Raw genomic sequence first — 13572 nt, forward strand, 5'->3', positions numbered from 1 at the left:
GATTCAATAGATTTATAGCATTTTGAATAAAAACTTGTCATGGATTTATTGCATTTTGTGGAAAAAATAATCCGTTTTTATAATAAATCTTTGAAAATCAAGTTATGGATTTGAATTTTTTATGTTTTTATAACCTAAAGATGCTGTGTGAAAGTTTGTAACAGAAAATAGTTGTTTTCATCTTGTCACTTTCTTGGTATAGAAAACACGTTTTTACCAAAATTTGTCAAAATGGATTTATTGCGTTTTGGAACCAAACTCTTCAAATACTTTTCTTTGTATATGTAAAACATACTGCATTTGTTTGATAGGTACGTTTCTTATTTGCGGAACAAAATGCATTAGTTTGTGAATGATGTTTTGCATTTGCAAACCACACTGAGTTTGTTTGTGAATCGTTGGGCGCGAGTAAAACACGTTTTGTGTGTGTGTGAAGTTTTGGCAGTATTTTCACCCCATACGTTTCTCCCTGTTGTCTCAAAATGTTGATCATTTAGCGTTTTAAATGTTTAGTTTTATCTCAAAAATACGGCATATGTTGTCTGCATCAGATGCAGAGAAGCTTATCCACGCTTTTATGACCTCTAGAATAGACTATTGTAACTCGTTACTCAGAGGATACCATGCAAATCAGGTAAACAAGCTTGTGCTAGTTCAAAACGCTTCTGCAAGAGTGCTTACTCGATCCAAGAAGTATGACCGCATAAGCCCAATTCTGGCATCTTGGCTACCAGTTAAATATTGCATACAATTTAAAATATTACTAATCACATACAAAGCCTTAAATGGCCTAGCACCCTCATATCTTAGAGAATTATTATCAGAATACAATCTATCACGTGCATTGTGGTCACAAAATTCTGGTCTCTTAATTATCCCTAAAATATCAAAAGTGTCTAAAGGTGGCAGATCTTGTTTCCTACGTAGCCCCTAAGCTATGGAATGATATATCAACCGACGTCCGAAAATCAGAGACAGTAGATAAATCTAGACTTAAAACTTTTCTCTTTAACAAGGCATTCACATAATTTGTTTTAGTAATGGTACTTATCTCCCAATAGCTAGCTTGTACAACGTAATAAATAAATAAATTAAAAAACCTTTTTTCGTCAACACTCCAAAGCATGGTAAATGTCATAAATACTCTTTAGTAATATGCTGAAACTTTGAATTAGTTGTCGGTTGAGTCTTAATTTCCACATATGGTCGGGTTGCAATTTTGGCTTTTTCCCATGATCTTGAGAATAGTATGTCATACAGAACCGTTTGCCACTGTACGTTAGTATTAACGACAGCAATGGGGCCTCTGGCCTTAATCAAACGAGTTTCTGTTTTAAAGATCATATGGGGGGTCCCATACATGGACTCGCCCTGGGCCCACAAATTTTCTAAAATCATCAACTATATGTAATACACTTAACCAGCAATAGTTAGCCTGTCCGGAACCGAGTTGACTAAAACCACATCACTGTGTGACACTTGCTTTTCATGTGAACGGCCCGTATGCTAATAATAATAATAATTAGTCGGCACACCTCTAATCTACTGGCTGTTCTTCAACGTGATGTCCAGCTGATGCTGGGTTTAAAGTGAGACAAATCTGAAACATTTCCATGGCATAATTGTGAAAGGTCTGAGATGTAGAAGAATTGTGAAACTTGTGTTGTGTTGTGTTGTGTCACACATTATTAGTTCTTCGTCACATGTATAGTAGACCATTATTTGTCAGTGGGTAATGATTGCCCTTTTCACCGGCTACCACCACAAGTAAATTTTAGATCTGTGGGAAACACTGCAACGTTTAAGAAAACAAGAAGGCATGTGGTTTAAAAGATGGCAAGTAAAATAAAAAGCATATCTGTATGCAATACAGTTTCATTATTGTACATTATTATCCAGAGCGCCTTAATATAACTTGAAAAAAATATGTGCGACCAAATCATATTTTGCGCCAGTAACTGAAAAAGTTGGTAGCGCAAGTGCCACCAGTGGAAAAGGTTAGTGTAGTTCCCTGAATAAAGCAATACAATTTTTTCTGAAGCGATCTGTTAACCCTCTCCTCTCCAGTTAAAAGGATGCAAAAACACAGCTTGGTACCAGTTAAAGGAACAGTATGTAAGAAATGTATATCATTTAATCATAAAATGGCCCTGATATGTCACTAGACATTAAGAATTAATTTTCATTTCAAATATTTATAACACTGACAACAGTGGGCTGGCAAGCCCTCAACTGATGTTTATGTTGTCATTTTGTGTATTGGCCACTAGTTGTGTGATTGCAGTACCAGTTTTAAACACAATCCTACATAATGTTCCTTTAAGGTTAGAATACTTACATTTGGACACTTGATAGTTTATTTTCGTGTGACGTGACAGTCATGACTATTAAAAAATGTTGTGAGATATCACTCACGCAGACTCTCTCTCTCTGACGTATAAAAACTGGCTACAATATAAAACACTTAATTCATCTGTTTTATGTAGTACTGACAAGAACAAAGTCCAGTACGTTAAAAAAGTGCTTGTTTCGCATCAAGATTAAATGGAAAAGCAATACTATATAACATTTACATTTAGCGGACACTTTTGTCCAAAGCAACTAACAAATGAGGTAAACAATAGAAGCAATTATAGCAACACAAGAACAGCAATACATAAGTGCACTGGAAATAGTCTCATCAAGTCATCAAGTATACATAGACAAGGGTTGGTTAGTACATTTTTGGTTAGTAGTTTTTTTAAAGAAATGTACAGATAGAGAGAAAGGAAAACTAGAGAAAGATAGTAAGTTCTATATTCGGAAGTGAGGAAATGGCGGAAGAGATGAAGAGAGGGACGATTCTTAAAGACAGCTACAGAGTCAGCAGATCGTGTTGCTTATTATTGACCAGCAAAAACAGAGAGGCCTACATCAGAGCCAGGGAATCTCTGTCAGAGATGTAGCCCAGATAGGGCAGTGATCAGCGTGGTGAGCGAACACTGACTTCCGCTGATGGGTCTGGTTCTCACGTACCGAATCGTTCTAAGCAAATGTTCAACTAATTGACTGCAGATTACAAATAGGCTTGTTGCCATAGTTGGTGAAACTGTGATTACCGGTGCTTCAGCCTCTCACTGGTTAGATCACTTGCCCACAGCGACACCTTCTTTCACCATCGTTTTGATATTTTCTTGTAATTAAATCATTTAGTTTCGTTAGAGAGAGCAACACTAACAACTGAATGTGTCTGCTGCCTGAATTTGTCTCTAGTGTCTTTGGACAGCTCTTTAGTCTTGGCCATGTTAGTATTTGGATTCTTACTGATTGTATGGGGTGGACAGGTGTCTTTATGCAGCTAACGACCTCAAACAGGTGCATCTAATTTAGGATAATAAGTGGAGTAGATGTGGACATTTTAAAGGCAGACTAACAGGTCTTTGAGGGTCAGAATTCTAGCTGATAGAAAAGTGTTCAAATACTTATTTGCAGCTGTATCATACAAATAAATAGTTAAAAATCATACATTGTGGTTTCTGGATTTTGTTTTTTAGATTATGTCTCTCACAGTGGACATGCACCTACGATGACAATTTCAGACCCTTCCATGACTTCAAAGTGGGAGAACTTGCACAATAGCAGGGTGTTCAAATAATTATTTTCCTCACTGTAAAACAGACAGTGTTTGTTTGGACATCTTTTGGGGTACACAATGTGCATCTCTTCCTTTTCTCTCTTTTGTCTGAGACATTAGAAGGCCCTGGTTATAAGCTATTTTCTGCAGGCCGGTCATTTTTGTCCAGAAACACCACAAGTGTAACAAGGTGGGGGAAACAAAATTTAAAAATCGACAATTTTGTATAAGTGAGATTGTTATAGTCTTTGTAAACAAAGTCCATAAATTTCAATCTGATGCAGTAACATTAATTACTATTTTTTGGGTAAAAGAAAGTTCTCTCGGTTATGACGTGAACACAACATGAGATTTAACTTTAGTAGAGCATTACATGGATCAATTCCCAGAGATCACAGTCTTTCAATCCACTGAAGGTTGCTTTGTATAAAACTCTTTACCTGATGTTTCAATCTAATTCTACTGAATCTATTATAGAGGCAGAAAGTTATCAACTCATGAATTTAAGTTTATTTTCCCCTCATGTTTCTCAATGTTTTTATGATTATTCCTCAACCATTAATAATAAAGATTGAAAAACAGACACCAACCTATTTGTTCCTCAGTATCTTCATCCTTTATTCTGCATGGTTGTGGATCTGTCATCTTCTCAAGCTCCTCTTTCACCAGCATCAACATTATGTCATGAAGATTTCAGTTGTCACACATGAAGTGATTTCTCTGTGTGTTTGACTCCAGCATTTATTGGTGGATTGTCATAGGAAGAGCTTCACTGAAGATCTCAATCACTTTCACTCTATGGGTGTAAAAAAGAGACAAAAAGAGGCATTAAAATCGCCATAAAACTGATTGATTGTCTTATTTACCACTCAGATTACAAAAACACATTTTTGTTATGTTATGTTGTATATTTTTAATCTGTGGACGCTGGGGATTTTTTAAATATTTGGGAAAATGTATATAAACTGTATCATATACAAACATAAATAAACACATTGTTTGGTTATAAGCAGACATGCATGCAAGTTATACAAATGCTAAAAATGACGTCTTCTGATTTAATTGCAAGTAGAACTTTAAGTCTTTTACTAAAAAAACTTTCATTAAAAGCATAATAAACATTATTATAGTTATTATAATAGTGCTCGCTTACATTTAGGTAACTGATTTACTGGCTAGCTATAGCTACTGTATAAACATATTTTGGTATTTGCTAGTTAAACTATAATACCATAGATCAAATATATTTATCCAAGTTTATCATCAAAACTTACTTCAAATGCAAGTGTGGCTTCTGTGGAGGTCAAGGCCTGGGAAATGGAGGGGAATTAATTTGTACCCCTGCTCTCCTCTAACGTTACTAGATAAATGTAAGAACTAAAATAAAAAGTGGTAAATACAGATGCAGTTTTCGGTTAATTTTAAAGTTGTCTGAATAGCGCACAACTTCCGTTTTAAGTCCTCGATCTCCACAGTACACTGGTTCATAATACATGAGTAAAAACACTTAATAATATGGGTATTAAACGTGCTTGACATTACTTCAAAGTACACATGTGTATGAGTCAGGAGATGTTTATGACGCTGTACGGACAATGAATCCCTGCTCCAGAGACAACAGTGAGTCCGGGTCAGATTTTCAACTTCATCTCACTGCTAACGGTTAGCGTATTAAGAAATCCTGTCTTCTGTTGACAAACCAATAAAATAATCGAAGAAGGATTAATTATTTCAGTGCACACCGAAGCATTTACACGTAGCTGAAGACATCAGACTCGAAACACACTGGCTGCGTCCGAAAGCTCCAAATTGCCGCCTTCTGAGGCAGCATTCCAAGACCAGAATGCCCGAGAGATAGAGCTCGCTCGCTGCAGTGCTGCACAGCCAAATGGGAGGAGCTCCGCATCGCTGGATCTAGTGGGCGGGGCTTGAAGCGCGAGTTCATCCGTATGAATGAAAATGTCCTCAATTTATGTGCTGTTTTTCTCTAATCTCATCATGACTATGATTGATTATTTTCAACATGTTCAGTACGGTTCTACCGAAGCGTATTGCATTCACTTGAGGAAAAAAATCTACTCTGTTTTTCTGAATTGTTGAGTTAATTATCTCAGAATTACGAGATACATTTTCATGAATAAAAAGTTTTTTGCTCTGTTTTTCTGAATTGTTCAGTTAATTATCTCAAAATTATGAGATACATTTTTCTTGAAATAAAATGTATTTGCTCTGTTTTTCTAAATTGTTGAGTTAATTTTCTCAGAATTATGAGATAATTTTTCATTAAAAATCATATGATCATATCTCATGTCTAAAGACTAGCCTACTGGTGAATGCAGGAACTGCAGTGCAGTTATCAAAACTCAGTAATTCTATTGTGTGAGACTAAATTTGTGTGTGTTATCTGCAGTAAAGACCCGATTTGTTTGAAAACATCTGTACAAAACAAGAGAGAAACCTGTGCTTTTCATTTGTAAAAAGCAGAACACCTTCTAATGTACAGTGCTGTATGTTAAAACAGATTTCCAAACACTGGCAAAATTTGGATTTAACATGAGCTGACATTACCTCAGGGTCCAAGTAAATTATAATTTTTCAATGAAAATGCAACTTTACAAGAACATTTCTTTTAAATTGTCCCAAAAAGTATGCTCCTAAACTGCTAACAGAAATGAAAGCTTACATAAAAGTACATTTAAAATATTGGTACATGTATCTAAATCACTTAAAAATGAAAATGTATCCACATGCATTTATAACATACATTGTGTGAAAGGCTTATAATTGATTTTTGGTTAAATGGACCTTAAAGTATACTAACAAAATGTTAAGCCACTTAATATGTTTCTACAGACAGTGTAAGTCTGCTAATAACAGCAACTGCATATGAAACGTTGCAAAAAACATGTTGCTATTGTCGAAATGAAAAAAATTGTCCTCATGGTGAAACTATTCAGCATGTGATTTGACACACTTTGGGCCCACTGCAAACAGGGCAACCTAAATGGCATTTGATTTAGGTTTAATATTGTTTTTTTAACCCAGGGCTTGGTAACTATATGACAGAACACATTTATGGGTTAAAATGACCCAAATAATGGGTTGTTTTAAGATGGTTGATTAACAATAAACCAGCAGTTGGGTTAAAACAACAACCGTTTTGTGCAGATGTTTTCAGGCGGGTCGGGTCTTTGCTGCGGGTAACACGCACGGGTTTGGTCTCACACAGTGGAATTACTGAGTTTTGACAGCTGTACTGCGGTTCCTGCGTTCACCGGTGGGCTACTCTTTGGACGTGAGACATGATCATATGGACGACTAATTCATTTTTTAATAAAATAAAAAATTCTTTCATAATTCTGAGATAATAAACTCAACAATTCAGAAAAACAGAGCAAATACATTTTATTTCAAGAAAAATGTATCTCATAATTTTGAGATAATTAACTCAACAATTCAGAAAAACAGAGCAAAAACTTTTTTCCATAAAAAATTATCTCGTAATTCTGATATAATTAACTCGTTAATTCAGAAAAACAGAGTAGATTTTTTTCCTCAAGTGAATGCAATACGCTTCCGTAGGGATCTGACAAACGGCATTAATTAAAAAACTTAATAACAACGTGTTTCTAAAAACTGTTAAAACTTTGTGTGTCAGCTTATATTATTTTCTCCTTATTATGATAAATAGTATTGTTGTTGTTTTTCTCACTTCTAGTAGCTTTAGGTCAGGGGTGTCAAACTCATTTTAGGCTGAGGGCCGGATGGTTAATAACGCCATGATGTGAGGGCCGGATAATTTTTTTAAACCTTAGTGTGCTGATAATTGTGTTAATATTAACTAAACAAACCAATTAATTAGTTTGTTCAGCAAGAAAACTAGAGAAACACACAGCTCTGTGAAAACTACATTTCATAAGGTCACACTCATACTGTACATATTATACACACAAATTTACATCTGTTCAAAATTCAATGCCTTAGGTTGAAAAGCCTTAATTTAACTTCTTTTGCATTATTCCTTAATGCCAAAATTATTTATAAATCATTCACTTTTCTTTGGAATATATTTGTAATGAGAACAGTCAAAAATGAAAATGCTAGATGGGGCAGTGGCCCAAACCAAAAAGGCCACTAAGGGGGGTGGTACTATTATTATGGTTTTAGTAAAGTATTATAAATATGATGTGTTATATTAGTAGCATGTGATTATAATGGGAAATATAATAGCAAGAATTAAAGTGTTACAATCTGCTAAATATTCAATATGATTTACCTGCTGGCTTGATGGAGCTTTGAATCCATGTTTGCAATGTTGAACTGCCTTTAGCAGCCTCTCTTTCCCTTCTCTGTCGTTATTTTGTGAAGGCAAGTGTGCCAACAACAGCAAATTTAGTGTTTATATTAACTTAGATCTGATCGGGAAGATTAAATCGATTAGACATGAATTGTAATGTTAATACTAAGAATGTGGCTATTTTGTTGTTGTTTGCTTGCTAAGTTGTTAGCACTTTTAAAACACCGACAGCAAATCATTACCGGAAGAAATACATAAACAAACTTACAAATTACTAATTCTGTTGTTTAACAACTGATTTAATGTAATTAATCTACCTGTTAATGCAACGAACTTCGAAAACTGTCGTCTTCGCTCTCCAGGCAGAGAGTGCACACAGAGATGCTGCGGAGCGGTCGGGAAAACACGAAGTGGATCACCGGAATAAGTGTATCTTTAGCGGAGCAGTAACAATACAACAGCAAGATTTTTGGGCACGGTGTTTTGTCTATGTTCCGTGTTTTGTTGCTTTCCGCAAGTCTCTCATATTAAAAACGAACTAGACACCCGCCTGAAAGGGTTTTTAAAATATGTATTTCATATTTAATAAATCATGCGGGCCGAATTGGACACCTTTGTGGGCCATATGCGGCCCGTGGGCCGTATGTTTGACACCCCTGCTTTAGGTAATAGTGACTGCTATATGATTGTGTATATTACTGTAAGAGCCATTTGTCTTGTTAAGGTGTCCACTAGGTGTCACTGTTCTATATTCAGTGAATATAGGTAGGAACCTTCCTTCAGGTGACAGGTGTTGCTGGAGGAAGGTGAACACACAGTTTTTTGACCGTATCACAAGGCCATGCTGTTACAACAATGCAACACATTAAATAAAATGAATACTCTGAGCATTCAAATGGTGAGTGGACATTGATTTAATGACATTTAACTTAAGCCAAGTGAGCGCGTACAAATACACCGTCCAGCAACCCTCAGCTGCTTTAAGTATAGACTTAGCTGCTTCATTTACTATGTAGGCGATGTGAAAGCTGTGCACCCCTCTTTATTTGTGTCCACCGCAACGGGTGTGTTGTGAACTGTTGTAAATCTAAATTATCGATAACGCTTTACAATGAGGTTGTAGCCTATTTGTTTACATTAACAATACATTAGCATGGTTTTATACATGTTGCCGCTGATTGGGCCGACATTTCTGACACACCCACCAAACAAGAGAAAACGCTTCTAAAACCTGTTGCACGCCGTTGCACACCGTTTCCAGGAAACATGTCCTTCAACCCGGAAACCGTAGCAAAACGTTGCGCACCGGTGTGAGATTGAACGTGCCCCAGCCATGTGACTTCTCACAGTACAGGATAAATGAGGTGCTCTGACATTTAAAGGCATGCGCTTCAACTTTTTGGAGAAGATAATGTCATATACGCCACATACTCTACTGTCCCACAAGTGGATTTATTGGTTTCTATTAACCCAAAATTGCCAAAATGTGTATCTAACATAAATTAAATCTTAAGTCTAGATCTGGAATGTATTAAAGACTAATATGACGGTAGAAATGGGAGAATTTTAGAGTTTGATTTAAGTGATGTTTGCTTCCTTAAAACAAATTTCGTTTAATATATTTTTATTTTCTTAAATTTAATTTATGTTTTGTTGATAGGTTTTGTGAATTTAATGTCAAAGAACATTAAAGAGAACACCGTGCATCTCAGGGATGCATAATAAATACAAACTACTGCAATATGTTACCGAATGCCAAAACATGTTGTATTATAGTTTGCAATAATATAGTTGTTGTTGAAAGGGCAAAATCATATTACGGAGTATATCACTTGACTTCAGTTCACAGAAATTAAATTTGCATGCGCAATCAGAGCTTGATGTAGAGGCACATATGTTTGCTGCATGCTTCTGACTTTTAAAAAATCAAAGTCATATTTTTTTAAAACCTTAGTCGATTGTGCTTTTTGCAGTTTCTGTCTCGCCAGCGAAGGACGTGCGCGTCATATTAACTTAAATACTTTGCCGGCCACGCTTTTTGTCATGAGCATTGGAAGGGTGTGGGGCAACAGGAGCTGGTCATATAATTAGAATATCATCAAAAAGTTTATTTATTTTACTAATTCCATTCAAAAAGTAAAACTTGTATATTATATTAATTCATTACACAAAGACTAATATATTTTTAAATGTTTATTTCTTTCATTTTGATGATTATAACTGACAACTAAGAAAAATCCCAAATTCAGTATCTCAGAAAAATAGAATACTACTTAAGACCAAAAGAAAGAAAGGATTTTTAGAAATCTTGGCCAACTGAAAAGTATGAACATGAAAAGTATGAGCATGTACTGGTAGCTTTGGCACTGTGTGCAGGTCCTGTTGGAAAATGAAATCTGCATCTCCACATAGGCTGAAAAATATGGTATAAAACAACCATTCATTTGAAAAGAACCAAACTTTTCTACAACATTTACAAAGTAAACACAAGAAAAAAATCTATACAAAAGCTAATTCAGTGTTAAGATTATATAGAAAATAAATGTGATTCAAGTTTTGAAACATTTAAAATAACAAATAACAGACTTCAAATGAATAATAAAGAAAACTAAATTGATGAGACCAAAAAATGCCATTTAGATATATCCAAAGGGAATATTTCATGAAGGACTTGCCAAAATAAGGCTGCCCTCTGCGGTGTACACGACGCTGATCACCCGCTGATCAACTTTTACTCACATATCCAAAATTTATTCCTCTATATTCTCAACTAAACAGCTACATTTTATAACACAGAAAGAGCTATATTTAGAATATTAAAGGACAAGTTCTGTATTTTACACTTAAAGCCCTGTTCTCAGATTGCCCACGATGAAACAGAACGGTCCCGACCGAAACCTGGACATATGATGCTGGCCCGAGAATTTCTGTGGTATCACCCCCCCCACACACACACACACACACCTCTACAATGGGTGCATAGGTGCACTGGAACAATCCCTCCAAAAATGCACCAAACCCTCGTCCACAAAGACGTGAAACTCACCGAATGGTCAGGGGCATTCACCGACATGCTCACCCAAAAATCGCTGCAAAAGATGCCCTCCAACAGCTGCCTTAGCATTCGTTGTAAACTTGTGGACCTATTTTTCCAAACGCCTCACACCCGTACATTCATCCGTTGAGAGCTTGAATAATAGACACTCCAGCCCAGTTGGTGGCGATAATCCGCCTTTGCCAATTGCAAAAATACCAACAACTCCATTTCCATTTCTGGCGGCGAAGTAATCCTCACAGCACATCTAATACAAGTCAATGGAGTTGGACAAAAACTACGATAAAACAGCTGTTGGAAAGCATCCCTCCCAGCGATTCCTGTGTGAGCACACCAGCGAACACCCCCGACCACTCGGTGAGCCCCAGGCCCCTGCAAACGAAAGTTCAATGCACCCCAGGAAGGATTGCTCCCGTGCACCCATACAGCCATTGTGTGTGTGTGGTGGGGGGTGATACCACAGAAGACGAAAATTCTCGGGGCAGCAGCACACGTCCAACCTTCAGTCAAACCCGCTCTACCTCATCATAAACCATCTGAAAACAGGGCCCCAAGTGCAAAACACCCAACCTGTCCTGTAAGCTTCATTGCCATTGACGCAAAATGCATTCTGGGAAACTTGACCGTCACAAGTCACCTCTTATGCATCCTTGATAAAATGAGCGGATCAAGTACATGTGAACTTGGCTTGATGTGAACTTGGAATTGGAACAGTACTTGAGCCGTGACTGATGACGTTTCACAAGAACACAAGTACAGACAGGAACGCATATTGAAGAACGGCCCGAATCTTTTTTGCTGTACGCCATTTTTGGCTTTTGTGCGAATTTAGATTTTTAGTAAGAATCGTACGCAAATTGTTAATTTTCATTAATAAGACCCCAGCGGATTTCTAAACGTTGTTGCCATATCCACACTGTTGACACATGAATGGTTTCTATCGAGTGTGAATCTTCACATGTGTCTTAAGATTACCTTCAGTTGTAAAACTCTTTTCACACTGAAGACATATGTAAGGTTTCTCTCCAGTGTGACTTCTCATGTGAGCCTCAAGTCCACGTTTTTGTATGAAACTCTTTTCACACTGAAGACATGCGTGAGGTTTCTTTTCGCTGTGAATCATCATGTGTCTCTTAAGTTGACACTCCATACTGAAACACCATTCACACTGAAAACACGCATATGGTTTCTCTCCTTTGTGAATTGTCATGTGTGCTGTAAGGATACTCTTTCTTCTGAAACATTTTTCACACTCATGGCATGTGAACGGTTTCTCTCCAGTGTGAATTCTTGTGTGTATCTTAAGGTCTCTTTCAATAGAGAAACTCTTTCCACACTGTTGACAAGTGTAAGGTTTCTCTCCAGTGTGAGTCATCATGTGTGTCTTAAGTTTACTTGCTGTTCTAAAACTCTTTTCACAGTGATGGCACAGATGTGGTTTCTCTCCGGTGTGAATCCTCATGTGTACTTTAAGGCTTGTTTGAAAGGTGAAACTCTTTCCACACTCTTGACAAGTGTAAAGTTTCTCTCCAGTGTGAATTCTCAAATGTTTCTTAAGGTTAGATGGAGTTGTAAAACTCTTTTTACAGTGATGGCATGTGAATGGTTTCTCTCCAGTGTGAATCATCATGTGTGTGTTAAGGTGAGCTTTTCTTCTGAAACTCTTTCCACACTGTTGACAAGTGTAAGGTTTCTCCTCACTGTGAGTCCTCTTTTGATCTTCAGGGCGTTCATCTTCACTGAAACTATTTTCACACTTTATGTCTTCTGTCTTCAGAGTTTCTTTCTGTGAAACATTATGGTTTATTTTTACAATCTGATGTTTCTCATCCACTTCAGTTTGACTCTCCTCTTTCACTTCCATCATTTCTAAAATAAAGACAGTAAATAGTTCAGGTTAATAAATCAGAGTAACAAAACACATTTGAGATGTCATGTATCCATGTTATTTTTAATGTGAAGTACATTATGTCATTTCTATTGTCAATTTCTGCTCTTGTAGTTTAAAGGCGGAGTCCACGATGTTTGAAAAACGCTTTGGAAAAGGAGACGGGCCGACTACCAAAACACACTTATAGCCAATCAAATCAAATCAAATGCCGGGTTGCGTGTGTGAGGCGGGTCTATCAACAGAAGGTCCAGATTCTATTGGGGTAGGGGCGTGTTTGTTTAGGTGATAATTTCAAATATCAACATTGGCTTTCAAACATCATGGACTCCGCCTTTAACTCTTGTGCTGTGTTCAAAACTCTTTAACACTTGTGGTTTTTTAAATATCACCAAACATTGGATTCTATCTTTTTGTCAACTTGTTTTCTTTCAGTTAGGACTGGTTTTGTTTTGTTTATCTTTTTTGAAGTAATTAATCATAGGCCTAATTAATCTGAGCTTATGCACCTCAATATTTTAGAGAAAATAGCATTATATGTGAATAGTGTTGCAAAATCCCAGGAACTTTCCAAGCTAGAATCTTTCCATGGGAATTAACAGGAATACAGGTGCTGGTCATATAATTAGAATTCATCAAAAAGTGACTGGTATATTTCAAATGTTTATTTCTTTAAATTTTGATGATTATATCTGACAACTAAGAATATTGTGAATTTT

At 36.5% G+C, this 13572-nt stretch overlaps 1 protein-coding gene and 1 pseudogene across 4 annotated transcripts in view; both read right to left on the reverse strand.

Annotated features, from left to right (window-relative positions):
* Positions 1-13572, reverse strand: part of LOC129453072 (sialoadhesin-like) — a 205736-nt gene that overhangs the window by 41709 nt on the left and 150455 nt on the right. The gene's annotated exons all lie outside the window — the stretch shown is intronic.
* LOC129453640 (uncharacterized) overlaps positions 1-13572 on the reverse strand; it is a 31112-nt pseudogene that overhangs the window by 15339 nt on the left and 2201 nt on the right.

Source organism: Misgurnus anguillicaudatus, chromosome 23 (genome assembly GCF_027580225.2).
Source record: "Misgurnus anguillicaudatus chromosome 23, ASM2758022v2, whole genome shotgun sequence".
NCBI classification, from domain to species: Eukaryota; Metazoa; Chordata; class Actinopteri; order Cypriniformes; family Cobitidae; genus Misgurnus; species Misgurnus anguillicaudatus.